This window comes from Mustela erminea, chromosome 6 (genome assembly GCF_009829155.1).
Source record: "Mustela erminea isolate mMusErm1 chromosome 6, mMusErm1.Pri, whole genome shotgun sequence".
Lineage (NCBI taxonomy): Eukaryota > Metazoa > Chordata > Mammalia > Carnivora > Mustelidae > Mustela > Mustela erminea.
This window is the reverse complement of record NC_045619.1, coordinates 96,955,859-96,983,706: the sequence shown is the minus strand read 5'-3', so window position 1 is coordinate 96,983,706 and position 27,848 is coordinate 96,955,859. Positions and strand designations below refer to the sequence as shown.

The 27,848-nt window shown below is 34.8% G+C and overlaps 1 long non-coding RNA gene across 2 annotated transcripts in view; it reads right to left on the bottom strand.

The window, feature by feature from the left end:
• Positions 1-3,230: 3,230 nt before the first annotated feature.
• Positions 3,231-27,848, bottom strand: part of LOC116594007 — a 51,842-nt gene continuing 27,224 nt past the window's right edge. The window contains exons 2-4 of one of the 2 annotated variants that reach the window (XR_004287030.1): positions 7,736-8,503; positions 3,758-3,867; positions 3,231-3,268 (exon numbers count right to left, since the gene is read on the bottom strand). This is a non-coding gene — a long non-coding RNA (uncharacterized LOC116594007). Of the gene's footprint in view, positions 3,269-3,708; positions 3,868-7,735; positions 8,504-27,848 lie in introns of those variants that run through there. The other variant, XR_004287029.1, reaches the window with a different exon arrangement.

Below are 27,848 nucleotides of genomic sequence, written 5' to 3'. Positions count from 1 at the left end.
TGTTAAAATAATTGTATAACTTCACAAAATTAAAATAGAAAACACTACTCTGGTACAACAGGAAAATCAGTTTTGAGGGAAGTATGTAGGACTTTATTAATTTGTTTATTCATTTTTATATTTATTTTTTAGAATTTTTGAAGCAAATAAAACTATCTCTGAAGCTACAAACCATGTTTCATGTTTGCTATTTCACCATATATATTGAACTTCAAAAAATAGAACTTATCCAATTTTATTTAAAACTTACTTATTTAAGTCCTTATTTAATGTCCCTTTGGCATTCATAAGCACAGTAAATATGTCTATCTCATCATTTACCTTCATATTTTAGAGTACTTAATAGTGCATGATAAATATGAAAAAATAAATATGAGTCAAAAATATCTAAAAAAATGTTTAGGAGTTTTTTAATTCTAGGCATACATTATAATATTTTGAAAGTCTAATGTACGTTTCTGTGACTATTGTAGCAAATAAAAATGTGTTTTGGTAAAGTGTTTATGAAATCTCTAAATAAGAAGTTCTCTGAACTTATTAATATTCAACTGGATAAAATAATCATTTAGTAGACTTTTACTTTGCTGTCCCTCAAGGAATCAAGCTACTCAAAATGAAGCCCTTATGTTGTTGTCCTTCCCATTATTTACTTTGGCCTCTGCCATGTGACTGGGTTTGGTCAAATTTTCTCACATTTATTAACTGCAAGAACTAGGAGAAATTACTTAAGTTTGCTGAAGTTGTTACTCAACTGTTAAAAATAAGAAATAGTATTTACTTTAGAAATTTGGCATAATAATTATATATGGTAACTCCTGAAACAGTTTAATGCTTTTGTCCTCAGGGCTTAAATTACTGGCAAGTATGATGTAGACATAGGGAGAAACTGAATCCAAACATTAAATGGCACATTTTTTTAAGCTAGAAAGTAATTAAGTTAATATACAAATATTAATAGAATCAAACATTTAACTTAAAAATGCTAAGTCATATGATGATTAGTTTTATGTAATTAAATTTGTGGTACTGGACTAAGTTACATTGGGCTGGAAGAACAAATATTGTTAAAATGTCCATACGTCTTAAAGCAATCTATAGCTTTAATACAATCCTTGTCAAAATACTAACCGCATTTTTCACAGAACTAGAACAAATCATCCTAAAATATGTATGGAACTACAAAAGACCGAATAGCCAAAGCAGTCTTGAATAAAGAAAAACAAAACTGGAAGTATCATAATTGTAAACTTCAAATTACATTACAAAGTGGTTGTAATTTTTTTATTAACATATAATGTATTATTTGTTTCAGGGGTACAGGTCTGTGATTCACCAGTCTTACACAATTCACAGCACTCACCATAGCACATGCCCTCCTCAGTGTCCATCACCCAGCAACCCCCATCCCTCCCATCCCCCTTCCTTCCAGCAATCCTCAGTTTGTTTCTTCAGATTAATAGTCTCTTATGGTTTGTCTCCCTCTCTGATTTCATCTTGTTTCATTTTTCCCTCCCTTCCCCTATGATCCTCTATCTTGTTTCTCAGATTCCTCATATCAGAGAGATCATATGATAATTGTCTTTCTCTGACTGATTTATTTTGCTTAGCATAATACCCTCTAGTTCCATCCATGTTTTTCAAATGGCAAGCTTTCGGTTTTTGTTGATGGCTGCCTAGTATTCCATTGTATGTGTGTATGTATGTAGGTATATCACATCTTCTTTAGCCACTCATCTGTTGATGGACATCTAGGTTCTTTCCATAGTTTGGCTATTGTGGACATTGCTGCTATAAACATTCGGTTGCATGTGCCCCTTCAGATCACTACATTTGTATCTTTAGGGTAAATACCTAGTAGAGCAATTGCTGGGTCATAGGATAGCTCTATTTTCAACTTTTTGAGAAACCTCCATGCTGTTTTCCAGAGTGGCTGCACCAGCTTGCATTCCCACCAACAGTGCAGGAGGGTTTCCCTTTCTCTGCATCCTGGCCCACATCTGTCATTTCCTGACTTGCTAATTTTAGCCATTCTGACTGGTGTCAGGTGATATCTCACTGTGGTTTTGATTTGTATTTCCCTGATGCTTGGTGATGTTGAGCACTTTTTCATGTGTCTATTGGCCATTTAGATGTCGTCTTTGCAGAAATGTCTGTTCATGTCCTCTGCCCATTTCTTGATTGGATTATTTGTTTTTTGGGTGTTGAATTTGATAAATTCTTTATAGATTTGGAATACTAACCCTTATCTGATATGTCATTTGCAAGTATCTTCTCCTATTCTATTGGTTGTCTTTTGGTTTTGTTGATTGTTTCCTTTGCTGTGCAAAAGCTTTTCATCTTGAGGAAGTCCCAATAGTTCATTTTTGCCCTTGCTTCCCTTGTCTTTGGTGATGTTTCTAGGAAGAAGTTGCTGTAGTTGAGGAGAAAGAGGTTGCTGCCTGAGTTCTCCTCAAGGATTTTGATGGATTTCTGTCTCACATTGAGGTCTTTCATCCATTTTGAGTCTATTTTTGTGTGTGGTGTAAGGAAATGGTCCAATTTCATTCTTCCGCATGGGGCTGTCCAATTTTCCCAACACCATTTATTGAAGAGACTGTCTTTTTCCATTGAACATTCTCTCCTGCTTTGTCAAAGATCAGTTGACCAAAGAATTGAGGGTCCATTTCTGGGCTCTCTATTCTTTTCCATTGATCTCTGTGTCTGTTTTCATGCCAGTACCATGCTGTCTTGATGATGACAGCGTTGTAATAGAGCTTGAAGTCTGGAATTGTGATGCCACCAACTTTGGCTTTCTTTTTCAACATACCTCTGGCTATTTAGGGTCTTTTCTGGTTCCTCATAAATTTTAGGATTATTTGTTCTATTTCTTTGAAAAACGTTGGTGGTATTTTCATAGCAATTGCATTAAATGTGCAGATTGCTTTAGGTAACATATATATTTTCACAATATTTGTTCTTCCAATCCATGAGCATGGAACTTTTTTCATTTCTTTGTGGCTTCCTCAACTTCCTTCATGAGTATGCTCTAGTTTTCTGAGTACAGATTCTTTGCCTCTTTAATTAGGTTTATTCCTAGGTATCTTATGGTTTTGGTTGCATTTGTAAATGGGACCAACTCCTTAATTTCTCTTTCTTCTGTTTTGTTGGTGTTTAGAAATGCAACCGATTTCTATGCATTGATTTTATACTCTGACACTTTACTGAATTCCTGTATGAGTTCTAGCAGTCTTTGAGTGGAGTCTTTTGTGTTTTCACATCTGCATGTCATCTGCAAAGAGTGAGAGTTTGACTTCTTTTCCCATTTGGATACCTTTTATCTCTTTCTCTTTCTGATTGCTGAGGCTAGGACCTCTGGTACTATGTTGAATAGCAGTGGTGATCGTGGCCATCCCTTCCATGTTCCTGACCTTAGGGGAAAAGTTCTCAGTTCTTCCCCATTGAGAATGATATTTGTTATAGGTTTTTAATGGATGGCTTTTATGATATTGAGGTATGTACCCGATACCCCTACCAAAGTGGTTGTAATTAAAACAATATAGTACTGGCATAAAAGCAGATGTATAGATCAATAGAATAAAACTGAAAACCCAGAAATAAACTTATAGTTATATAGTCTGTTAATCTTTGACAAAGGAGGAAAGAATATCCAATAAGAAAGACAGTCTCTTCAACAAATGATGTTGGGAAAACTGGAAAGCAACATGCAAATGAATGAAACTGGAACATCTTCTTTCACCATTCACAAAAATAAACTCACCATGGATTAAAGACTTAAATGGAGATCTGACACCATAAAAATTCTTGGAGATAACAAATGCAGTAATTTCTCTGACAATGGCTATAGCAACATTCTTCTAGATAGGTCTCCTAAATCAAGGGAAACAAAAGCAAAAATAAAGTATTAGAGCTAGATCAAAATAAAAATTTTATGCACAATGAAAAACTAATCAACACAACTAAAAGGCAACCTATGGAATGGGAGAAAATATTTGCAAATGACATATTTGATAAAGGGTTAGTATTCAGAATATATAAAGAACTGATACAACTCAACACTCTAAAACCAAATAATCTAATTTAAAAATGGGCAGAAAACATGAATAGATATTTCTCCAAAGAAGCCATCTACATGGCCAACAGTCATGAAAAATGCTCAACATTGCTGACCATCAGGGAAATGCAAATCAAAGCCACAATGAGATATCACCTCACACCTGTCTGAGTGGTTAAAATAAAAAAATACAAGAAACAAAAGATATTGGTGAGGATGTAGAGAAAGGGGAATCCTCTTGCACTATTGATGGGAATGCAGACTGGTGCAGCCACTCTGGAAAACACTATGGAGTTTCCTCAAAAACTTAAAAATCAAAGTACCCTACTACCCAGCAATTATACTACTATGTATTTACCCATAGAACACAAAAATACTAATTTGAAGGGATACATGCATCCTGATGTTTATAGCAGATTTTTCAATAGCCAAATTACGGAAAGAGTCCAGGTGTCCATCAAATGATGAATGGATAAAGATGTGTTTTTTGTATATACATATATATATGTATGTATATGCACACACACACTGGAATATTATTCATCCATAAATAAAAATGAAATCAGTATTTGCAACAACACAGATGGAGCTAGAGAGTATTATGCTAAGTGGTAAGTCAGCCAGAAAAAGACAAATCCCATACAATCTCACTCATATGTGGAGTTTAAGAAATAAAACAAATGAGCAAAGGGAGAAAAAAAAGAGAGACAAACTAAGAAAGAGACTCTTAATTATAGAGAACAAACTGATGGTTACCAGTTTGGGGGGATAGGTAAAATAGGTAATGGGGATTAAAGAGTACATTTATCTCAATGAAAAAAATAAAATAAATTAAAAAATAAAAATGATACATAATATGATGATTAGTGTTATACAATTGTGTAATATTGGACTAAGTTACATTGATTCTCATACACATGCGTTTCCTGAATGTGTAAACTGTCTCAGGAAAGTATCTCCATTCTTTTGTTTTGTAACTCCATGGAAAATTATAGTATTTGATAGTATCATCATTATGAAATAAACCTGAAAGAGTGACCTGTCTCATTGGGCTTTTTAAATGAATTCTGAGTTTCTGATTGAAGCCATGGTGTCCTTGTAAACATGGCAGGGTTACTGAAGATGACCGCCAAGATGAGGAATACGAAAGGCAAAGTGTTCATCAAAGACAGCCTAGCTAAGTTTTGATGGGAGCTAATTGTCAGGAATCTGGTATCATTTTACACAGATACTAGATATTTGACGGGGCTTCCACTAAAACTGTCATGCCATCCTGAACCCACTATTGAAAATAAAACAAGCATTCTTAGGATGGATAATTGAAAGAATGCATTCTCTTTTAAGGCACTTACTACTTTATACATAATATATCTATTTGCATATATATCTTTATTGCATATATATTATATAATATTATTTTCCGATTATATATTATATACAGATAGTATATATATATAATCTGTTTGTCTTAGTTCAGGCTACTGTAACAGAATACTGTAGATTTGGTGGCTTATAAACAACAGAATTTTATTCCTCACAGTTCTGAGGGCTGTAGTCCAAGATCAGGGTGCCAGCGTCATGGAGTACTGGTAAGAGCACTATTTCATGGGCATTTTCTCATTGTATCCTCACATGACAGAAGGAGGGCTAGATAACACTCTAGAGTCCCTTTCTGCACAAATTCTATTCATGAGACCTCCATGTTCATTACCTAATCACGTCCCAAAGGCCCCACTTCTTAATACCATAAAACTGGAAGTTAGAATTTAAGCATATGAATTTTGAGGAGAGACAAACATTCAGTCCATATAACTATTTTTCTCATATATCAGTCAAGTAGTGATTTCAAGGCAAGTGCTAGTCATTTTTGTAAACTTCTAAATAAATGTAAATATTGTAGATAATGATTAAAATGAATAATTCAATATTCAATAAATATTATAAAATACAGATAGTCCCTGACTTATGATGGTTCAACTTATGATTTTTCAAATATTTACTATGGTGCAAAAGCAATATGCATTCAGTAGAAACTGTATCTTGAATTGTGAATTTTGATCTTTTTCCAGGTTAGCAATATGTAGTTTGATAATCCCTTATGTTGCTGGATAGCAGTAGTGAGGCATAGTTCCTAGTTAGTCATGAAATCAGGGTAGTATATGGCTGAAACACATGATTACCCAAGAAACCATTCTGTTTTTTTCACTTTCAATATAGTATTCAACAAATTACAAGACATTCAACAGTGTTATAAAATAAGCTCTTGTGCTAGAAGATTTTGCTCAACTGTAGGCTAATGTATGTGTTCCAAACATGTTTAAGGTATGATGTTCAGTAGGTTAGGTATATTAAATGCATTTCCAACTTATAATATCTGTAACTTATTATAAGTAAGATCTGTGTTATAAAAGTAAATGCGTTAAGAACTAAAAGTAAAGTTATGAAGAAGAGAAGGAGAGGGGAAGAAAGGATACATATATTCTTTATATATCATAATATACCTGGGATGACATAAAAGATACATATATTATCTTGTCCAATTCAAAAATCTTTGAGAAGTTGCTTATAGCTAAGCAACTAGGATCAAAACATTTATATTTAAATTTATGCATATTTTATTAAAAATTTGCCTCTATAAAAAGAAAAAAGAACACAACTTACCAGATCCATTTCCATTGATCCTGTAATGCCTCTTCTAGAAATTTACTTGAAGAAAATTACATAATATGCATTCCCAAAGATGAATGGACAATAATATTTCTTGTAATATTTTTAAATAAGGGGAGAAAATAAGTTACATGCCCAAAAATAAGGAAGAAATTTAATATGAAAGGGCACGATGTATACAATTGTATGTGACCATAAAATCATAACTTAGAAGAATATTTCATAGTATGGTTAAAAAAAAAGATTTGTGACATAGTAACTGAGGGAAATAAAGATCAGTGAGCTTGAGTAGTTTTAAGGTTTCACAATGTATAAATGAAGAATTGGAAATGAAATCAGATTTACTAAAATGTACATGTACATATGTAATCAGCAATCAATTGTAAGCATTTTCTACCTACTTGTTTTCAAGCTCATAAATCTTAAATTCAAAATGTCCTTTGGTATATGAATATCAAATCATCACATTGTGCATGTTAAATAATGTATCTTTCAATTATTCATCAATAAAGTGTAAAAAATAAAGAACTTTGAGAAATCAAACCAATACAGTTTGTCAAAAGTACGTAATCTGTGAATAAAGACATTTCAGCATAGAAATTATTCAAGTAAATATTTTAAATATTGTAAAATTTGCATAATAAACTTGCCTTAACAACTTTCCAAAACAAAAGACCCTGTGGAGAAAAAGGAAATTAAGATACCAACAAAAACGGCTATTGATATCCCATTAGAAGGAAACTGAGTTGATAGAATAAACTCTTCTGTATTTTTTACATAAGTTACATACTCTTAGATGAAACTAACGGGAAAAAAGCAGTAGAGTGGATTTCCTTTTGAGTTACAGCCATTACACTGGATATAGAAAACAAAGGCCATTATACTGGATATAGGAAAAACAAAAACAAGACCTATGACTATGTTAATAAGCAACTCAAAGTCAAAAAGAAGTCCCTTATATCAAACAATTTACTTTCATTTTGCAGTTATTTCTTCTTATCAAAAATAGTCTCTCACCTGGTGTCTCCACATATCACATGTTTTGATCTAGGGCTTCTTGCCAAAACAACCCCAGGGTCATCTTGGAATCAAGCCTGGACCTTGTTACAAGTTAGCCAGTGCTAAGGCAGTATATTATTCTGTGCCTCAGTGTGGCCCAGGCAGGAGAGGTTAATATTGTAACTCCAGGTTTGTGTCTTTTTGTATGCTAATATGATTATCTGCACTTACCTAGGCTTTATTTTGGGAAAACAGAGCCTGCATTGTGCTGTAACTGTGTCAAAATTCTTGATATTTTCCAATCTTCCAATAAAGTCATTTACTTCCTGCCAGCTATCACAGCTTTAGAACTAAGTCATCTAATACCATGTTTTCTCTTTTTCTTCTGTGAAAGTCAAATGACAGAAGAATCTTTAGGAATACCCTGAAGATCCCGTGTCATTGGCATGACAATCTCATATAAAATGTTAATTCCAATCAACATTTGACTATTTGGCCCCCAATATCATAAGAGAAGACACAATATTCTGGTAATCCTTATTTTGTGCCATTCTATATTGATATTTGTGCTGGTTCCTCTTTCAGAGCCCAGCTGTCAGCAATAAATAAATTACTCCCCAGCTAGTAAATCACAAAACTCTCCTGAGCTTCTCAGAGAAACAAAGCGAAATGATGAATCTGTAGCCCTAAGAGGTTTATCCATAAATATCCATTTTGTTTCAGGCACTTTGGGTCTACTAGATGGAAGATCAGCTTTCTTCCACAAACCGCTGGAAAAGTGTTTATCTGGAAAGAAACACAAATGAAATAGGGTTCATTTTCCGATCTCCATCAAATTTCAGGATTTCCTTATGAAATAAACAGTATGTGAATTTTTTTAACTTGGTTTTCAGTGAATATTTTAAGTGAGAACAGATATTTAAAAATCAGAACAGAAAATACACCTCCCTCCCCAAATAAAAATGGAGTTATCATTGATTTTCTTTCTCTCTTTCAGCTTTTCCCACCTTTAAGAGACATTCCCAGATTTTCTGGGAGAGGAACAGCTCTCATTTGTTCATATTTGAAGTGAAAAATAGAGAAAGTACTGGAAGTCAAAGCTATATATCTTAAGTGACTCAGATAATAGTTTTAGTAAGTGCTTTTTTCTTTAGAGATTCAAGCCCAGACTGGGAGCAACTAAAAGCCTTTCCTTACTGACAATGTCTGGACTCACCAGGGAAATATATTCTGTCACTGTGAACTTATTCCTAAGTGGGATAAAATTTTCTGACTAGCATTCAGCTACTTAAAATTCAGTTGACTAGATATAATATTTTGTGATCGCAAAGCATAAATCATATCAGCGAAGCAGCCCTAGGTGTTTCTATATTAATTATTCTCTAAATTTTTACAAAGGAGAGACTACATTTTTAGGGAAGAAAGATTACAGAAGATATTTTTACAAATAGTTTGTGTTAAGTCCATGCTATCTTGCTACCTATATATACAAATACTTACAAAGAAACAGTTACCAGGGTAATATAAAATGATACGAATTAATTTGTATGTTATATAGCATAGTGACATTACAGAGCTAACTAGTTTCACCCTGAGCATTTTTTCCCAATGGATACTTAACTGAATTAAAAAATCAATGCATTCTTCATAAGTGATTTGTTAAAACACTCATCTATTAATATCTTCCTTCAACTTAGGTTAAATTGATATTTTCTTTACCTTAGTCAAAAAGGTTACTGAGACAAGAAATAAAGAACCACATGTGACTTTTATTGTGCACGTTGGAAGTATTCTAAAGAATGAGAAACAAATATGAATTAAGGACGAAGAGAACCCAACTTTCGGCCCTTGCAAATACATAGTTTTATAGATCTTATTTTCTATTTTCTGTGTTCAGAATATACTTTGTTCTGTGTAACAATACCAATGAGGCAGTAGTTTTATTCTTATGTAAAAAGCATTTTATATTTGCAGAATTCTTGGTTATTTATTTGCTTGATTTCACCTCATAAGGTGAGTGACAAAAGCTATTATTTTCATAAAGAAAAGGCCACTGTCAGCTTTAACTCAAGGTCAGTGTGCTTTATTTATGGTCACTGGGGTTTATGTTTCTATTATAGCATTTGCCTTAGAACATAACTGAGGAAAGCACTTCAGAATTGCAATCCCAAAATTCAGTCAACCACTTGTATTTCATGTTGTATTAAATCATATCTTTGGAGGATAGGAAACGCCATCCTGGGTATGACAAAGACTCATTAATATAAGCCAAGACATTTTATTGGGCCCTTGAGAAAGTCATAAAATTAACTAATACATGGTCTTGCCCTCAAGGGGTTTATGTGCAGTGGGTTCACACCCTTGCTATATATCAGAATCATCTGAACAGATTATAAAAATTACTAATGCCCACCTCTAACAAGAATTCTGACTTGCCTTGCATGCAGACTGGGTTAAAAACTACTGGTCTAGAGTGTCTTAAACTTCAGTGCATACATGAATCATTTAAGGATATGTTTAAAGTGTAAAATCTGGGTTTATAGGTCTGGGATGGCTCCTAATACTCTGCATTTCTAACAAGCTGCCAAATAATAAATGATGTTAATTAAAAAAAAAAAAGTCAGGAGGATGAATACATATAGATTAATGAATGTCCCAGGCTCCCATTCCAAATAAATATAAGCAAAACTACCTCAGTTGTAATTAAGTCCTGACCAGTGAAAATTAAAAACAAAACAAAACAAAAAAACCAGGAAGTTTCTTCTTGTCCAATAATTGATATCAGAATAAAAGCCACTAAGAAAATCCACACTGACCTTGAAAGGGAGAGTGAGAGAGATGGTTTAAAAACAAAACAAAACAAACAGAAAACTGGAAAATAAGCAGGTGAAAAATTCTTTTAATTATTGGTACTTTATATTTAAAATAAAAAACTTCAACAACTATGAATTAAGATAGTTTTTAATAAAAATAAAGCAAAATTGTAATAGGTACTTATCTTTAACACAAATAATAAACTAAGAATATGATTTGGGGGGTAGTATTTCTTTGACAAATTTTATGATAATATAATGACAGATGGTAAACTCAATAGTTGATTTTTATAAATTGGTATCAATTTGATCCATATTACAAAATTATTTCCCAATTTTATCAGTGAAATCCTTAAATTTTTTGATAAACTACCTTCTTTCAAAAAATATGCTTACTTAAATTTATTTTTTCTACTCCAGTTTTTAGCTAGTCTCATCATCAGATCTTATTTGTCAAAATCGTGTGGTATAATCTGTTTTCTGAGACCATCTGGACAAATTTTAAGATATTCCCAAAATTTTTCAGGTGTTTGCAATTTCTCATGTAGCTGTTTTCCATTAATATCCACCCTCCACCCCCCACCTCTCCTCCATTTCTTTAGTTTCATCAAATCAGATAGAGAATGACCTATGCATAAATTATTTGAAAGTGAGAATATATTTCAATGTTAAGTGACAGGAAAAATTATTGAGAGGTGATTAATTTCATAAGTGGTCCAGTTTTTAGTGAATGTTTTATTCCTAGGACAACTTTGATCTTATCTACAAACTGGTACTTCCATATGACCATTTATGTAATAAAGGCTTTTCTGCTCTAGTGTTCCCTTATTCACATTCACCATTAATTAATTCAACTGCACTGTGAATCTACTTCTGACATTGTGCCAAGTGGAGGGAGCCAGTGCATTAAGATTCTACCATGTAACAGAAGCTTGAAGGTAAAAAAGGAACAGGATTATCATTGGCCCAGTCAAAAAGTCTTTGCTTCTGTTTCATCCGTCTGTCCTGTGTTCGCTTTCCTAACACTATCAAGCCTACTTCAGAAATACTTTGTATTTGCTCTCCATTTTTGTTGATGTCTTTGGGCCTGGGTAAGCTTTGACCTCTGTTCCGTATATTATTACATTCTGTTCTTGACGATGCGTGGGTGTACCTAAAGACAACTGCATCTTAAAGTGAGGGGAATGTTATAGTCAATCCTTAATGTATGTAATCAGTGAGGCTCCCAGGGACACACCTACATTTTTGCATAACTGACCACTGTTAGGTTCCTTAAAGGTTGACCATCATTGATCCAGCAATTCATCAAGCCCTGGACCAGAATTCTGTACAGTTTCTTATCTAATCCTCTATGCCATACATTCCATTTCATAGTCTCATGCATGTTCATAGCTTGAGAGTATTTACTTATTCTCCTTAAGTAAATTTTAGTTGAATTCATGTATCAGTTTCAGCAATTTTTTGGTGGAGTCGTTGAGTTTTCTATGTAGTAAATAGTGACAGTTTGACTCCTTCTTTGCCAATTTGGATGCCTTTAATTTCTTTTTGTTGTCTGATTGCTGAGTCTAGGAATTCTAGTACTATGTTGAATAGCAATGGTGATAATGGACATCCCTGCCATGTTCCTGCCCCTAGCGGAAAAGCTTTCAGTTTTCCTCCATTGAGAATGATATATGCAGTGGGTTTTTTGTAGATGGCTTTGATAATATTGAGGTATGTGCCCTCTATTCCAGCACTTTGAAGGGTTTTGATCAGGAAGGGATGCTGTACTTTGTCAAATGCTTTTTCAGCATCTATGGAGAGTATCATATGGTTCTTGTTCTTTCTTTTATTAATGTATTGTATCAGATTGATTGATTTGCAGATGTTGAACCAACCTTGCAGCACAGAAATAATTCCTACTTGGTCGTGGTGAATAATCCTTTTTATGTACTGTTGGATCCTATTGGCTAGTATTTTGGTGAGAATTTTCACACCTGTGTTCATCAAGGATATTGGTCTGTAATTCTCTTTTTTGAAGGGATCCTTGTCTGGTTTTGGGATCAAAGTGATGCTGGCCTCATAAAATGAGTTTGGAAGTTTTCCTTCCATTTCTATTTTTTGGAATAGTTTCAGGAGAACAGGAATTAATTCTTCCTTAAATGTTTGGTAGAATACCCCTGCAAAGCCATCCGGCCCTGGGTTCTTGTTTGTTTGGAGATTTTTGATGACTGTTTCAATCTCCTTACTGGTTACAGGTCTGTTCAGGTTTTCTATTTCTTCCTGGTTCAGTTGTGGTAGTTTATATGTCTCTAGGAATGCATCCATTTCTTCCAGATTGTCAAATTTGTTGGCGTAGAGTTGCTCATAATATGTTCTTATAATTGTTTGTATTTCTTTGGTGTTGGTTGAGATCTCTCCTCTTTCATTCATGATTTTATTTATTTGGGTCTTTCTCTTTTCTTTTTGATAAGTCTGGCCAGGGGTTTATCAATCTTACTAATTCTTTCAAAGAACAAGCTCTTAGTTTCATTGATTTGTTCTATTGGATTTTTTTTTGTTGTTGTTCATTTTTTTGTTTTGTTTTGTTTCTATTTCATTGATTTCTGCTCTGATCTTTATGATTTCTCTTCTCCTGCTGGGGTTAGGCTTTCTTTGTTGTTCTTTCTCCAGCTCCTTCAGGTGTAGGGTTAGGTTGTATATTTGATACCTTTCTTGTTTCTTGAGAAAGGCTTGTATTTTCCTCTCAGGACCACCTTTGCTGTGTCCCACAGATTTTGAACCATTGTGTTTTCATTATCATTTGTTTCCATGAATTTTTTCAATTCTTCTTTAATTTCCTGGTTGACCCATTCATTCTTTAGAAGGATGCTGTTTAGTCTCCATGTATTTGGGTTCTTTCCAAATTTCCTCTTGTGATTGAGCTCTAGCTTCAGAGCTTTGTGGCCTGAAAATACGCAGGGAATGATCCCAATCTTTTGATACTGGTTGAGACCTGATTTATGACCCAGGATGTTATTTATTCTGGATAATGTTCCATGTGCACCAGAGAAGAATGTGTATTCTGTTGTTTTGGGATGAAATGTTCTGAATATATCTGTGATGTCCATCTGGTCCAGTGTGTCGTTTAAGGCCTTTATTTCCTTGCTGATCTTTTGCTTGGATGATCTGTCCATTTCAGTGAGGGGAGTGTTAAAGTCCCCTACTCTTATTGTATTATTGTTGATGTGTTTCTTTGGTTTTGTTATTAATTGGTTTATATAGTTGGCTGCTCCCACGTTGGGGGCATAGATATTTAAAATTGTTAGATCTTCTTGTTGGACAGACCTTTGAGTATGATATAGTGTCCTTCCTTATCTCTTATAGTCTTTGGCTTAAAATCTAAGTGATCTGATATAAGGATTGCCACTCCTGCTTTCTTCTGATGTCCATTAGCATGGTAAATTCTTTTCCACACCCTCACTTTAAATCTGGAGGTGTCTTCAGGCTTAAAATTAGTTTCTTGGAGGCAACATATAGATGGGTTTTGTTTTTTTATCCATTCTGATACCCTGTGTCTTTTGACAGGGGCATTTAGCCCATTAACATTCAGGGTAACTATTGAGAGATATGAATTTAGTGCCATTGTATTGCCTGTAAGGTGACTGTTACTGTATATGGTCTCTGTTCCTTTCTGATCTACCACTTGTAGGCTCTCTCTTTGCTTAGAGGACCCCTTTCAATATTTCCTGTGGAGCTGGTTTGGTGTTTGCAAATTCTTTCAGTTTTTGTTTGTCCTGGAAGCTTTTTACCTTCTGTTTTCAATGATAACCCAGCTGGATATAGTATTCTTGGCTGCATGTTTTTCCCATTTAGTGCTCTGAATATATCATGCCAATTCTTTCTGACCTGCCAGGTCTCTGCAGTCTTATCCTTTCTTTTATTAATGTGGTGTATCATGTTGATTGATTAGCAAATATTGAACTACCCTTGTAATCCCAGGAATACATTCCACTTGATCGTGGTGGATAGTTTTTTTTCTTTAATGTACTGTAGAAATATAGTTTCTGGATAGTGAAGGAAACAATCAACAAAACTAAAAGGCAAACCATAGAATGGGAAAAGACATTTGCAAAGGATATATCTGATAAAGAGTTAGTGTCCAAAATATATAAATAACTGACTCAACTCAACACCCAAAAAACAAATAATCTAATTTTAAAATGGGCAGAAGACATGAATAGACATTTCTCCAAGAAGCCATCCAATGGCCAACAGATACATGAAAAGATGCTCAACATCACTGATCATCAGGGAAATGCAAATCAAAACCACAATGATATATCACCTACATCTGTCAGAATGGGTACAGTAAAAAACACAAGAAACAAAAGGTGTTGGCAAGGATGTGGAGAAAGAGGAACACTCTTGCACTGTTGATGGGAATGCAGACTGGTGCCGCTCTGGAAAACAGTATGGAGGTTCCTCAAAAGATTAAAAATAGAAGTACCCTACTATCCAGCATTTGCACTACTAAGTATGTACCCCCAAAACACAAAAATACTGATTTGAAGGGATACATGCACCCTGATGTTTATAGCAGCATTACTTACACTAGCCAAAGTATGGAAATAGCCCAAGTGTCCATCAACTGATGAATGTGTAAAGAAGATGTGAGATATATATAATGCAATATCACTCAGCAATAAGTAAAAATGAAATCTTGCAATCTGCAGCAACACTAATGGAGCTAGAGAGTATTGTGCTAAGTGAAATAAATCAGTCAGAGAAAGACAAATACCATAGGATCTCACTCATATGTGGAATTTAAGAAACAAATGAGCAAAGGGGGAGGGGAAGGAGAGATACAAACCAATAAAGAGACTCTTAACTATAGAGAAAAAACTGATGTTACCAGAGGGAATATAAGTGGGAGGATGGGTAAAGTAGGTAGTGGGGATTAAGGAGTGCACTTATGATGAACACTGGGTGATGTATGCAAGTTTTGAATCACTATAATGTATACCCAGTTAACTAACTGGACTTTAAATAAAAACTTAAAAAAAAAATCTAGTTTAATCTGAGTTTCCAGTTCAATCTGAAAGAACAAAGCCTAAAAACATACAACATTGTTTTTATTTTTATTTTCTAACTAATATATGTGTCTTTATGTCACTGAACCAATAATTTTCATCGTTTGTATCATTTTAAATGTTGTGAAGACTAACAAACTTATGAACTGAACCATTTTATTTAGTTTTGTAAACATAATAGGCTCTTTATAAATGCATTTCTAAAAGAAAATGTACTTAGCTATACATCTCAATTTCTTTTTATTGTTTTGGGTTTTTGGAAAGCAGGTTTAGCAAATGTTTATATAACTGGATTTAAATTATCGATGATATTTAGTAAGATAAACTATAGTGATATTAAGAAAATATTTCAGATATTTCATGTTTTATATGAGTTTGGCTTTTAAATATTCTTTTTTCTAATTACCCTGTATATTTCCCTATGTTTTTATTTTCACAAAATGTCAACATTGTATTATACATTTGAGAATGATAAATACATTCTAGAATTTCAGAACAGTATAACTAATCTTCATCTTAGGATACAATGATAAAAATTAAATGTTCTCAAGAAAATCTAAGGAATAGCAATTATCTATAGCCATGACTAACCCTAAAGCTAAATTTTATAACTTATCAGAAGTACTAAAATAAGTAGCATTTTAATAAATCTTTACTGAAAGAAAAGTTATATGCATTCACAGGCAAAAGCATAAAATAATTATGCCAAGTTAAAATCTCCATTACCTTTTGAGTCATTTGCACGTTACAAGATGCTTTTATTTTTTTTCTTACTTAATTAGGAAGAATGTTATCCCTTTAAGAATATTTATAACTTTGGGTGCCTGAGTGGCTCAGTGGGTTAAGCCGCTGCTTTTGGTTCAGGTCATGATCTCAGGGTCCTGGGATTGAATCCTGTATCGGGCTCTCTGCTCAGCGGATCCTACTTCCTCCTCTCTCTCTCTGTGTGCCTCTCTGCCTACTTGTGATCTCTCTCTCTCTCTGTCAAATAAATAAATAAAATCTTAAAAAAAAGAATATTTATAACTTCTTTCCAAGTGCCATATATAAGTAGCATCAATTTTTCTAAATTTTTTTACTCTGAAAATAATTTATCTGTGAAAAGTATTATTTGCCCCAATTCCATATATGTTAATTTCTACACTAATCTTTTCTTTTGTTATTAGGTGACTATAAAAGTTTCTAAATTCATGATTTGGGCATATTTCCATTTTATTAGCTATTTGTCATTTAAGAAAACCCACATATGTAAAGCTTGCAATTTTTGTAATGCTATGTTTAATTTTATCCATAGCTGTCTTTTGAATATAAATTAGCTCTCATCGAATAACTCAAGAGAATTTTTATTCTTCTCTTTTGTTTTCTTGTCTCGTGATTTTTCTTCTTGTCTCATAATTTAAAGTGATTAAATTTTGAATCCTAAACAGTTCCTCCATTCTTAGAAACCCATCAACAAGCAGAAACATCCAAATCCAATAAATTGCTTGTTGAGTGAATCTCAGGAAAGTTTCTTCATTAGATGGACCTGTTTGTGAGGTCTGTATCTGTTGTTAAACTATCAATTATGTATATGGTTCTCTATCTTTAAAATTGCAAGAGATGGATTTAGTGCCCGAGAGCCATGATTAGATCCAGAAGTTGGAAGGCAAGGGCCAGAGCACAGTTCGTTCTTGCAGCCATGAAAGCAATCTGCTGACTCAACCATAATCTATCAATTTTCTCAACATGCTTTCCTCTCATGCCATTTGGTTTGGGCACAGAAGGATTCCCTTTAGGTGGACTAAGGAAGTAATAAAGTCTCTTTATTCTTTTCAGACTAACAAAGAATTAGGAAATAAACCAAATGATAGGAGTGGTATTTCATTTCAAGCCTTTAATAACTAAAACCATACTGTTTTCAATTTCTCTGGCTAGTTAAGTTTGAACTATGTATGATCAAGTGAAAGAGTCTAGATAGATTTGTGCAGTTGGTTTCCTTCTTTTGGCACAGATTTCAGCACTGAAATAGGGCTAAGATTAAAAATATTGATGAGAGATATTAGTATTTAAATATAGTTCGATATTATTATAAGAAGTATTGATGTCAATATTAAAAAAGCTGAGCTTTAATCCCAATAACAATTTGAGTCTTTACTCGCTGAAAAAGTAATCAGTTGATTTTAAAGTAATCAGTAACTGAAAAATAATTTGAAAATTTGGGGAGAAAATGACAGCAATGCTGTTAAGGTTTAAGTTTCTATTGATAAGTTTCTGGACTGAGCCTCAAATTATATATTGGACAACAATAACAATAAGTGACTGGCATTGAATATTCTTCTGGCATTGAATAAAAACAAAGTATTATTTTATAATTGGATAAAAATGAGAGCTATAAAAATTACTTTATAAGCTGGGCATATTTCTTAAAGTTTCAAAAAAGTGCTTTCCTCAAATTCTGTGTTTTTAGATAGAATCTAAATGTTTAATGTAAATTTTCTAAATATAGAGATAATTTCCCCCCAATTTTAAGTTTTCACAAAAATACAAAGTTGATTAAGATTAGTTTTAGGTGGTATTACTTAAACACACTACTTCATAGTGATAAAGGATAGTTGGAAGGCAAATAAGCAAGGACAAGGGCCCCTCCCCCCAAAAGAGGAAACCACCCTTAAAAGGATATTACACCACCCTGAAAGGGCCTCTTCACCCTTTCCATGGGATAGATAGGTAACAGAAATCTGACTGGATGACAGGCACAGGGAGGGTTAATCAGATTAAAACAGCCCACCAAAAAGCCCATAAAAACCCTTATACTTAGAAACTCCAGTAGCAACCCTCTCAGGTCACTTTCCTTTCCTTTTTGGGAGCTTTGCACTATTCCTCCACTATCTCTCAATAAACCTTGCTTTGCTGCCCACCACTCTGCCTGGTCCACCTCTCCATTTTTCAAAGTGGTGTGACAAGAACAATGGACTTGGAGGGAGGAAAAAATCCTGTAACAGGAGCTACTAAATACTTTTTTTTTTCTAATATTATTATGTATTACTTGTCTAAAATTTGGGCAAACAAAAGTACAATTCATTTCTTATGGTATCTAGATATTTTATTTCAAACTACAAAAAAATTGTATAATATCTTTCTTTCTATATTGAAAGACTTAAGCAATCTTAAGTCCTAAGTCAATTTTCTATTAAGAATGTGATTATTTTCTTTGAGAAGATATTCTACCAACTGTACCCAAAATTGATTCAATGGAGAAAACGTCATGGTTCTTTAGGGTACTATTTTTAAGGCTGCTGTGTAAAGATAAAGTTTTAGCTCAGGCTTCAAGAAATGGTCAAGGATAGGGTTAAGGTTATGGTTATGTTCAGGTTTGGGACTGAGTGGGTTTATGTATTAGAGACCTTATGTTAGGAATTGTTTTTGAGCTTACTCATATCGCCATACATTGTTAGGTCCCATTTTCTTCCTCCAAAAAATGAGAGCGAGATACAACTATTTATTTATCTTCAATTTATATAATAGAGTGGATTTTGAGAGCCCAAGCTCTCATCAGCATTACAAAACTATAAGTGCATAGGATTTAGAGTTTAAAAAAATCTTCATCTATGTTCTGATTTCACTGCTTAATCACAATCTGAACCAATCTCTGGCTCTGGCCTCTTGAGTCTCCCTTCCTTCATCTTTAAAGTAAGGATAATTTAAAAATTAATTAACTTATTAATTAATTAAGGATAATAAGTGAATTCTCATGAACAATTCTGAGATTATACTAAATTACATATTTAGATGTATTTTGTATGATTTTAAGTGTCAATTCCATTTTGATACCATCATTTGGCCTTATTGTGATTTTATCATATAAATAAATGTCATAATTTTTTGAAATTAGAAATTATCAGAAATAATCTTGGCATTTCATATATTAGATAAAAACCCATCCAATTTCAGTTTAAATATATAAAAACAAAAAAAAATAATAAAAGATACATGAGAAAATAGGGTATGTAGATGTTTGTGGTGGTATCTGAAAGCTTTATTTCTATGCTTTTTTTTTTTTAAGATTTTTATTATTTGACAGAGAGAGATCACAAGTAGGCAGAGAGGCAAGAAGAGAGAGAGAGAGAGAGAGGGAGGAGGGAGCAGGATCCCTGCCTAGCAGAGATGCAGGACTCAATCCCAGGACCTTGAGATCATGACCTGAGCTGAAGGCAGAGGCCTAATCCACTGAGCCACCCAGGAAGCCCACTATGCTTGTTTTAATGCTACATCCTTTACCAGCTCCTCAAACACTGGAAAATTAGATGTTACAACAACATAACATAGTGGAAATTTATAGTTGAGGCATATCACATTTTTTTATGCATTTTAAATCTTAAAAGTGCAATGTATGCTTTTCCAGGATGATACTGCTTTTGGTATGTGGTGATTGCAGCTAAATCCAGACCAAAATTTGTCTTTATAAATGAAATAAATATTAGTTTAGCATTGTTCAGACTGTAAAAATAAGCATGTATGTGTGTGTGTGTGTATTACACATAAACATGTATATTTAAATATGATATAGTGAAAACTAGTATTTATAGAGCATTTATTGATGTCAAATAGATTTGACTTCTATATGGTTTCTTTCCCTACCTGCCTACCAAAGGGTAAGATAAAACAAATGACTTCTGGGCTCTTGGGAATGAGAGAACCATAAGGTGGTTGACAAATATGTGAATATTCATATGAAAACTGACCCCAAAACCAGGAACATCTATATTGGACCTTGATTCAGAATAAAATGGTATTGGGTTAAGCCACTGATAGTTGAGACTTTGTTTTTTATTCCAAATTCCTTTTTTATTTTGGTTGGATGTCAGAAGGCAGCAGAGATAAATAGATGTGCCCAATTTCTATTTCCAGATCCAGACCTTTTTCACTTTGAGAAAATATTTCCCTGAGCTTCAGTTTCTTTAGCCGTAACAAAGGGTGATTATATTAGATGATATAAATGGTTCCTTCCAGAGTTCATATTCTGTGATTCTAAGATTGTTTAGATACAAACAAAATTATTTTAACAGATGGAATGTGTGGACAAAAGAAATTTGCTTAGCATTATTAGAATCCATTTCCCACATTCAAATTCCCTATTTTAATATGAGACTGGTTGGATTTAGATTCTAGTAAGATATTTGCTGAACTCTTATTATTTGAAAAATCTTTATGAGGATAGTTACTCCTACAGGAAACAACAACAACAACAAGAACAAACAAGTCTATAGATGAAAGGAAATAATAAAAATAGAATGTTACTGAAGCTAAATAGACAACATTCATGCTCCTTACTTGACCTACTGCATGTTTACATTTTTTTTTAAAGATCATATTTATTTATTTGACAGACAGAGATCACAAGTAGGCAGAGAGGCAGGCAGAGAGAGAGGAGGAAGCAGGCTCCCTGCCAAGCAGAGAGCCTGATGCAGGGTTCGATCTCAGGACCTAGGATCATGACCTGAGCCAAAGGCAGAGGCTTTAACCCACTGAGCCACCCAGGTGCCCCCATGTTTACATTTTTCAACAGGTTGTAAGTCTAATTTGTTTAAAGTGTTAATAAACAGATTATAGAGACTGTAACTATTAAAAATCCTATTTCTACTTTAGATAATTTTTTCCCCCCAGAGAGGGAAAAAAAGAGCACATGAGCGGGAGGGGAGAGGGCAGAGGGGGAAAGAGAATCTTAAGCAGGCTCCACACCCAGTGCAAAGCCTGATGCAGGGCTTGATCTCACAACCCTGAGATCATGATCTCAGCTGAAACCAAGAGTCAGATTCTTAACTGATTGAGCCACATGGGTACCACCTGATAAGTTCTAAAAGTCCTGAAAGACTATATATTTAACAGATACAGCAATACAACTGCTTGGCAGCATTTTTTTTAATTGCACAGGTTACTTTATTATTATAGCTCTTTAACTGTGGTAGTAAAGGATACACTATAAAGACCCGACTATCCTATCACTACATTAAAAGACAGAAAAAATGATAATGGATTACAAAGCTGCATACCATGTACATTTTTCTCACTTAGGAGAGAAAGAAAGAAACAAAAGGATAGCAGAAAGGAAGGGGAGGACAAAGTAAAAAAACAAAAAAAAAACAAAGAAACATTGAAAGGTTTTTTTGTTTTTTTCACCAACTTTAATGCTTCCTACTCTGATTTGTCATGCTGTACAACAAGGCTACATTCATTTAAATTATAGAATGGGACACCTGGGTGGCTCAGTGAGTTAAGCCTCTGCCTTTGGCTCAGGTCATGATCTCAGGGTCCTGGGATCGAGCCCCACATCAGGCTCTCTGCTTAGCAGAAAGTCTGCTTCCCCATCTCTCTCTGTATGCCTCTCTACCTACTTTTGATCTCTCTCTGTGTCAAATAAATAAATAAAATCCCTAAAAAAATAAAAATAAGGGTGCTTGGGTGGCTCAGTTGGTTCAGCAACTGCCTTCGGCTCAGGTCATGATCCCGGACTTCCAGGATGGAGTCCTGCTTCGGGCTCCCAGCTCCTTGGGGAGTCTGCTTCTCCCTTTGACCTTCTCCTCTCTCATGCTCTCTCTCATTCATTCTCCCTCAAATAAATAAATAAAATCTTTTTAAAAAATAAATTATAGAATAAAATTGACTTATCTAGAATCTTTGTATTTCATCTTATGAAAAATGACATCATTTTGTCATAGAAAATTTGCTCTTTTCCAATTATTAGCCTATTGCCCTCAGCTCTAAATTTGCCCTTATTGCCTACTCTGAGAAAATTCAGCTGATTCCTTTAACTGCTTCCACACACACCCCTATCCCCCACCCAGTTTGCATTGCACAATGTTAAGTCTTCTCAGTAGAGTTCACTGAAGAGACACTGTGGAAGCAATTGTGTTCTTCCTGGTTCTAGTGTGCTCTCTCACCCACTTTCTATAGAATGTGCAGTTTTTTCAGTATCTAGGCTCCTGAGGTGCTCAGTGTTTGCCCAACAGCTGACTCTTGCAGTACAGAGAACTTCACTGCCAAGCCCCTACAGCAGAGGCAGCTTCTCCAGCCTCCATCTCCTGTAATGCATATGCTTTCAAAATGACCTGTACCTGTAGCATAGGCAGCTTCCTCAGTGGATGGAAGTCAGCAACCCATAGTGTCTAGCATCTTCCCCAGCTTGCCTCTTGCATATTTACTTTGTTACACAGTGGTATACCTCTAATAAGATTCCTCCCCATGAATAGATTTCTATAGTACCCAGTGTTGGGGGTCGATTCCACGTTAAAACATGTTAACCTCCTAGGGCCTGCCTGGGCCTACTTAGCCATTGTGACTCCATGTTGCCTAGGTAGACATTTTGTTGTTTAATAAATGCCTCAACAGTTATTGATATCAGTTCCAGGTAACTGTTACTAAAACACACACCTAAAACAAAGCCATTTTGTTTACATTGGTTCCAGGTAACTATTCCTAAAACACATACCTAAAACAAGGCCATTTTGTTGTTTAATAAATGCCTCAACAGTTGCTAGTATCGGTTCCATGTAACCATTACTAAAACACACAGGTAGGAGACATCCATTCAGCCAAACCCACATACATAGAGGTCTGCGATTGTGCCCTATAAAAACTAGCCTGTAAGACCAAGGGGCGTCGTTCTCTTAGGAGGCGGCCCTGGCCAGTCAGTCTGACTTCTAATGCTTGGCATAGAATAAAGCTTTACATAACTTTTACTTTGTTTCAACCTCGTTTCCCTGGCCGGTCAGTCTAACTTCTAATGCTTGGCATAGAATAAGGCTTTGCATAACTTTGTCTCAGTCTCGTTCCTTTGATAACGGACCCAACACCCAGTAGCATAGAGTTCCAAAATATTCTAGAAGGGAGATTCCCAGCAAGGCAACCAGCAAAGCACCTTGGCAACCTCTCTGTCATTCAGTAAGTCAAAATCAATTTCCTCTACAATATGATCAGATTTTACTTTAGTAAGTGGGAGACTGAGACTCCTCCTTATGTTCTTCATCTCAGCCCGAGGTATGGTGGTTGCTCCTTATAACTGCTCTTCTCAAATTCTTTAGTGTCTCCTGTACCCTTTACTTCATTGTAGCTGTCTTCTTATTCCAATCCCATGTTATAGTTGATAATTATCTATATTAAACTTTCCCTGTTCAAATTACTTCACAGTTTCCCTCCTGATTATGCTCTGACTTATATACTCCTCTAGTAAATATTTGCACAACTTTTATTTTGAAAAATTCATAATCATGATTTTTAGAATGACATATGATAAGAGGTATTCTACAGACTTAAAATAATAAAATATTTAAGGAATAAACTCATAAATTGAAGAAATTTAAGTATTTAATTGATATTGCTTTTATTTTTAGTTAAAAATATTGCTACAGTTAAATAAAACTTTAAAAAATCTCCAAAGCATAATTCAAATGTATTACACCATTAAATCTCTTGCCAGTTCTGCTAAGAAAAAGAACACTGGGCATATGAGAATGTAATTTTTGGGGAATATTTTGGAACATGTGCTCATTGGAATAATTAACACTTACTTCATAGCAACTATGTGGTAGAAACAAAAACTAGATAACAGTTCATCTGTAGAAGATAATTTATTACTTTTTACCCAGTATCAGTTAATCCAAACTCCCAATCATTTGGTATGAATTTTGTTGGAAGACATACCTTTGTCCTGAGTCCAAGATGAGAATTTCTATTATGTTTTCTTTTTTGGTTTTTTTAAATGTAAACTTTGGAACTAGAGGAATTGACAGAGTTTAACACTATGAGACATTTACATTATGAGATGAGGCTAGAGAGAACAAACACATTTTTAACTGGTTGAAGAATGGGTACTTCTAAAGATATACCATACCCTGATAACTTCTCAAAGTCTCAGAGTCCTCCCTAAATGTCTTTTGATCATAGTGTTGACCATGCTATCAACATTTTTTTTTTTAAAAAAAAGGGGGGGGGGATGAAAAATATTAAAATGTGGAGAGCTATCCCTGAGCACAATCTCTGAAAGTTGTCATTTTTTGCATGGTAAGTGGATAATAATCAACCTCACAGAGCCATTTGCTGTCAGAATATTGAAGACCTGAGAGAAAACAAAAAGGCAGAGTCTCCAGGCCTGACTTAAGAAAGCAGAATCTATGTCATAATCTAAATTTGCTTACTCTAGTCAAACAAGTTACTTTCAGACCAGTGCAGGTCGGTGGACAAATATAGTTTAGAATATGAAAGAAAAATACAAAATTATCAAGATACGCTGGATTGTAAACATACCTACCAAATTTGCTCATTAAGAATAATAATGAAAAAAACCTCCTCTAGTAAATATGAAAACACAAATAATGATAATACATTATGCCATGTAAGACTACAATATGATGCATAAAATATAAATGACAGTATTTTCACAATGAAATAAAGGAAAATAATTTTTAAAGAAGCCCTCCAAATCAGAATTAAAAGCAAACCTTAATAATTTGCTCCAAGTGAAGAGAAAATTTAAATTAAAGTTATAAAAATTCTGAAATATAATAAAAGGTAATGCATATCAAAAATTTATAGCAGAGATATTAGCCACAGATTCTTTCTGAAGGAGACTACTTAGGGAAGTCTCAAACCATAAATAGAAAAAATAGGAGTATTAAAAACCTCTGATAGCTATAGCTATAAGAAATACAAATATAGAAAAAAATAAATACAACTCAACTTCTAGTCAAATTAACACAAATTAACATAAATCCTCACATTGAAGACTTATTTATCTAGATTCCTATTACCCTAAACAAAATGTCCATCTTTCAACAAAATATTACATATCATGCCAAAAAAAAGACAAAAAAACAGTATGAAGAGAAAAAAAATCACCAGAATTAGAATTATAGATGTTAGAAATATTAGGAAGGGAATTTAAAATAACTATGAAAAATATGTTAAGCACTCTAATGAAAAAAGTAACATCACACAAGAAAAGATGAATAATACAAGCAGAAGGATGGAAACAATAGGAGAGAACAGAAAGCAAATTTTAGAAATCAAAAACTCTCTCCCTGAAATGCTTTCAATATGCTCTTCAATGAACTCAACATGACAATGAAAAGAATTAGTAACCTTGAAAATATGCCCATAGGAACATCTAGAACTAAAATGGAAATAGAAAAAAAAATAATTAAAAACACAGTAAAATATTCAAGAACAGTGGGGCAATTTCAAAGGTATAACATATGTGTATTGGAATACAAGAAAGAATAAAGAAAAAAGGTTTGTGAAGGAAGGGCAAGATGGCAAAGTAGAAGACCCTGTTTCAACTGGTCCCCTAAAGAGAGCTAATTTAATTATTGGCCCGAACACTCTGAACATCCATGAAATCAGCCTGAGATGTAGGATTATACCCTTGTGGATCTCTATGGGGGCAGGAGATCATCAGTGGAGAGGTAAAGTGGGAGTGGGAGTGCTCCGACTGATATCCAAGGATAAACAGAAGGAGGAGGGAGCCCAGAAGTGACCCACTGGAAAATAATACCCCAATATGAAAGTACCCTGTGATTGGGGACCATCATTGACTTGGAATCTGGTTAAAAGCACTCGAAAAGAGCAAAAGATCTTAAGGGGCAACTGGTGGAATAAGGCATTCACAGGCATGGGCATAAGCCTGGGGTCCCAGGACAGTCACTTCTGGTGAAGACCATGCCAGAGAAAGTGTGGCAGAGCCCCCAGCATTGCACAGCTTGCATCATGGCTTGGCTGTGCACACTCCCACCCCCGCATGAGGGAGTCTGATGATGGCACCAGCCTGAGCTCCCTAGAAATTTTGCCCGCTGTGCAACTGGGGTTTGACCCCCTCCCCACTCGCGCCTGAGAAAGCTCCATCCTGACGCTAGCTGGCGGCGGTCTCTAGAATGGGCAGAGGGTCTGGACTCTCCTAGCCCAGAAGGAAAGGAACTCAGCATGATCTCCTGTGAGGGCAACCTGAGGTCTGAACCCCAGACAGGAGTCCCAGCAAAGGCAGCCACAAGAACAGGACTCCCTGGACCAGTATTGCTTGCGGTTTTGGCACGAGGGTACAGAGACAAGTGGGAGCTTCAGGCACCCCCTCAGATGGTGGCTGGGGATGTGCTCTGCCTGTGGGAGGTTGCCTGGCTCAGCCGAATTTGCAGAGGGGGAGTCTGTGTGTTCTGGAGCACTCATAGGAGAGCAGACTGAGGCTTCGCTCTGAGGTGGAGGTCTGGGTGCAGTCTGCTTTCCACTAAACCTCGGAAAAGCAGCAAAAAGCTGCCAAAGAAAAAACCTCCAGAGAACAAAAGCCTGAAAAACTGGTTTCCGCAGAGCCCAGACCCTTGATGGGGGCAGGAGGACTCAACCCAAGCAAGACTGCCTGAAAAACAATGCGGCAGGCCCCTCCCACAGAAAGCCAGCCAAAAGAACAAGAGGACAACCACCACAGGGTCCCCATAAAACTGTAAAACCCCAATATCAGGGGAAATCAATATATTAAGCTCCCAGTATTGCCCTAAAATCTGTATATTTCAAAGATACAACTTTTATTTTTAATTCATTCTCACTATTCTTGTTCTTTTTAATTTTTTAACCTACTTAACCATTACAACTAGAGGTTTAATACAACATATTCCATAATAACCTTTTAATGTGAACTTTTTTCATACATATACTTTTTTCTTTTCTTTTTTTTTTAAATAAAGATATAGATATAAGCTTCAAGGTAATCCTCTTCCCCTAATCAAAACTACTGCTATATATAAACAAGTTTTAATCTCCCTTTATCTCTGAAAAGTTGAGTCCTTTAACAAAGATATCAAGATACACCCAGGAAGAATCAAAATAACCTTCCTTGCCCACATCGAGGATTTATAACTACCCTCCCATCTTCTTCTCCTGTCAATGTTTCTGTGTATTTGTTTTTGTTCTGGTATTATATAAATCTCATCCTTGGGTTTCATTTTGGCTGGGTTCTTTTCCTGTCATTTAATTTTGTTGGTCTTTTTGTTTGTCCGTTTTTGTTTGTATACCTTATAAATCTTACCTTTGGGGCCCATTCTGGCTGGGTCTTCTCTCTCTCTCTCTTTTTTTCCCCCTGTCTCTGTATCTCTCTCTCTCTCTTTTTTCTTTCTTTTTCATGGTGACTTCTGATTGCTCAGAAGCATTCCAGAGTGCACCCTGCCTGGATCATGGTTGATATATTCAGCTACACATCCCCTCAACCACCTCTTACCAAAATGAATAGGAGGAGGAATACCCAACAGAGGA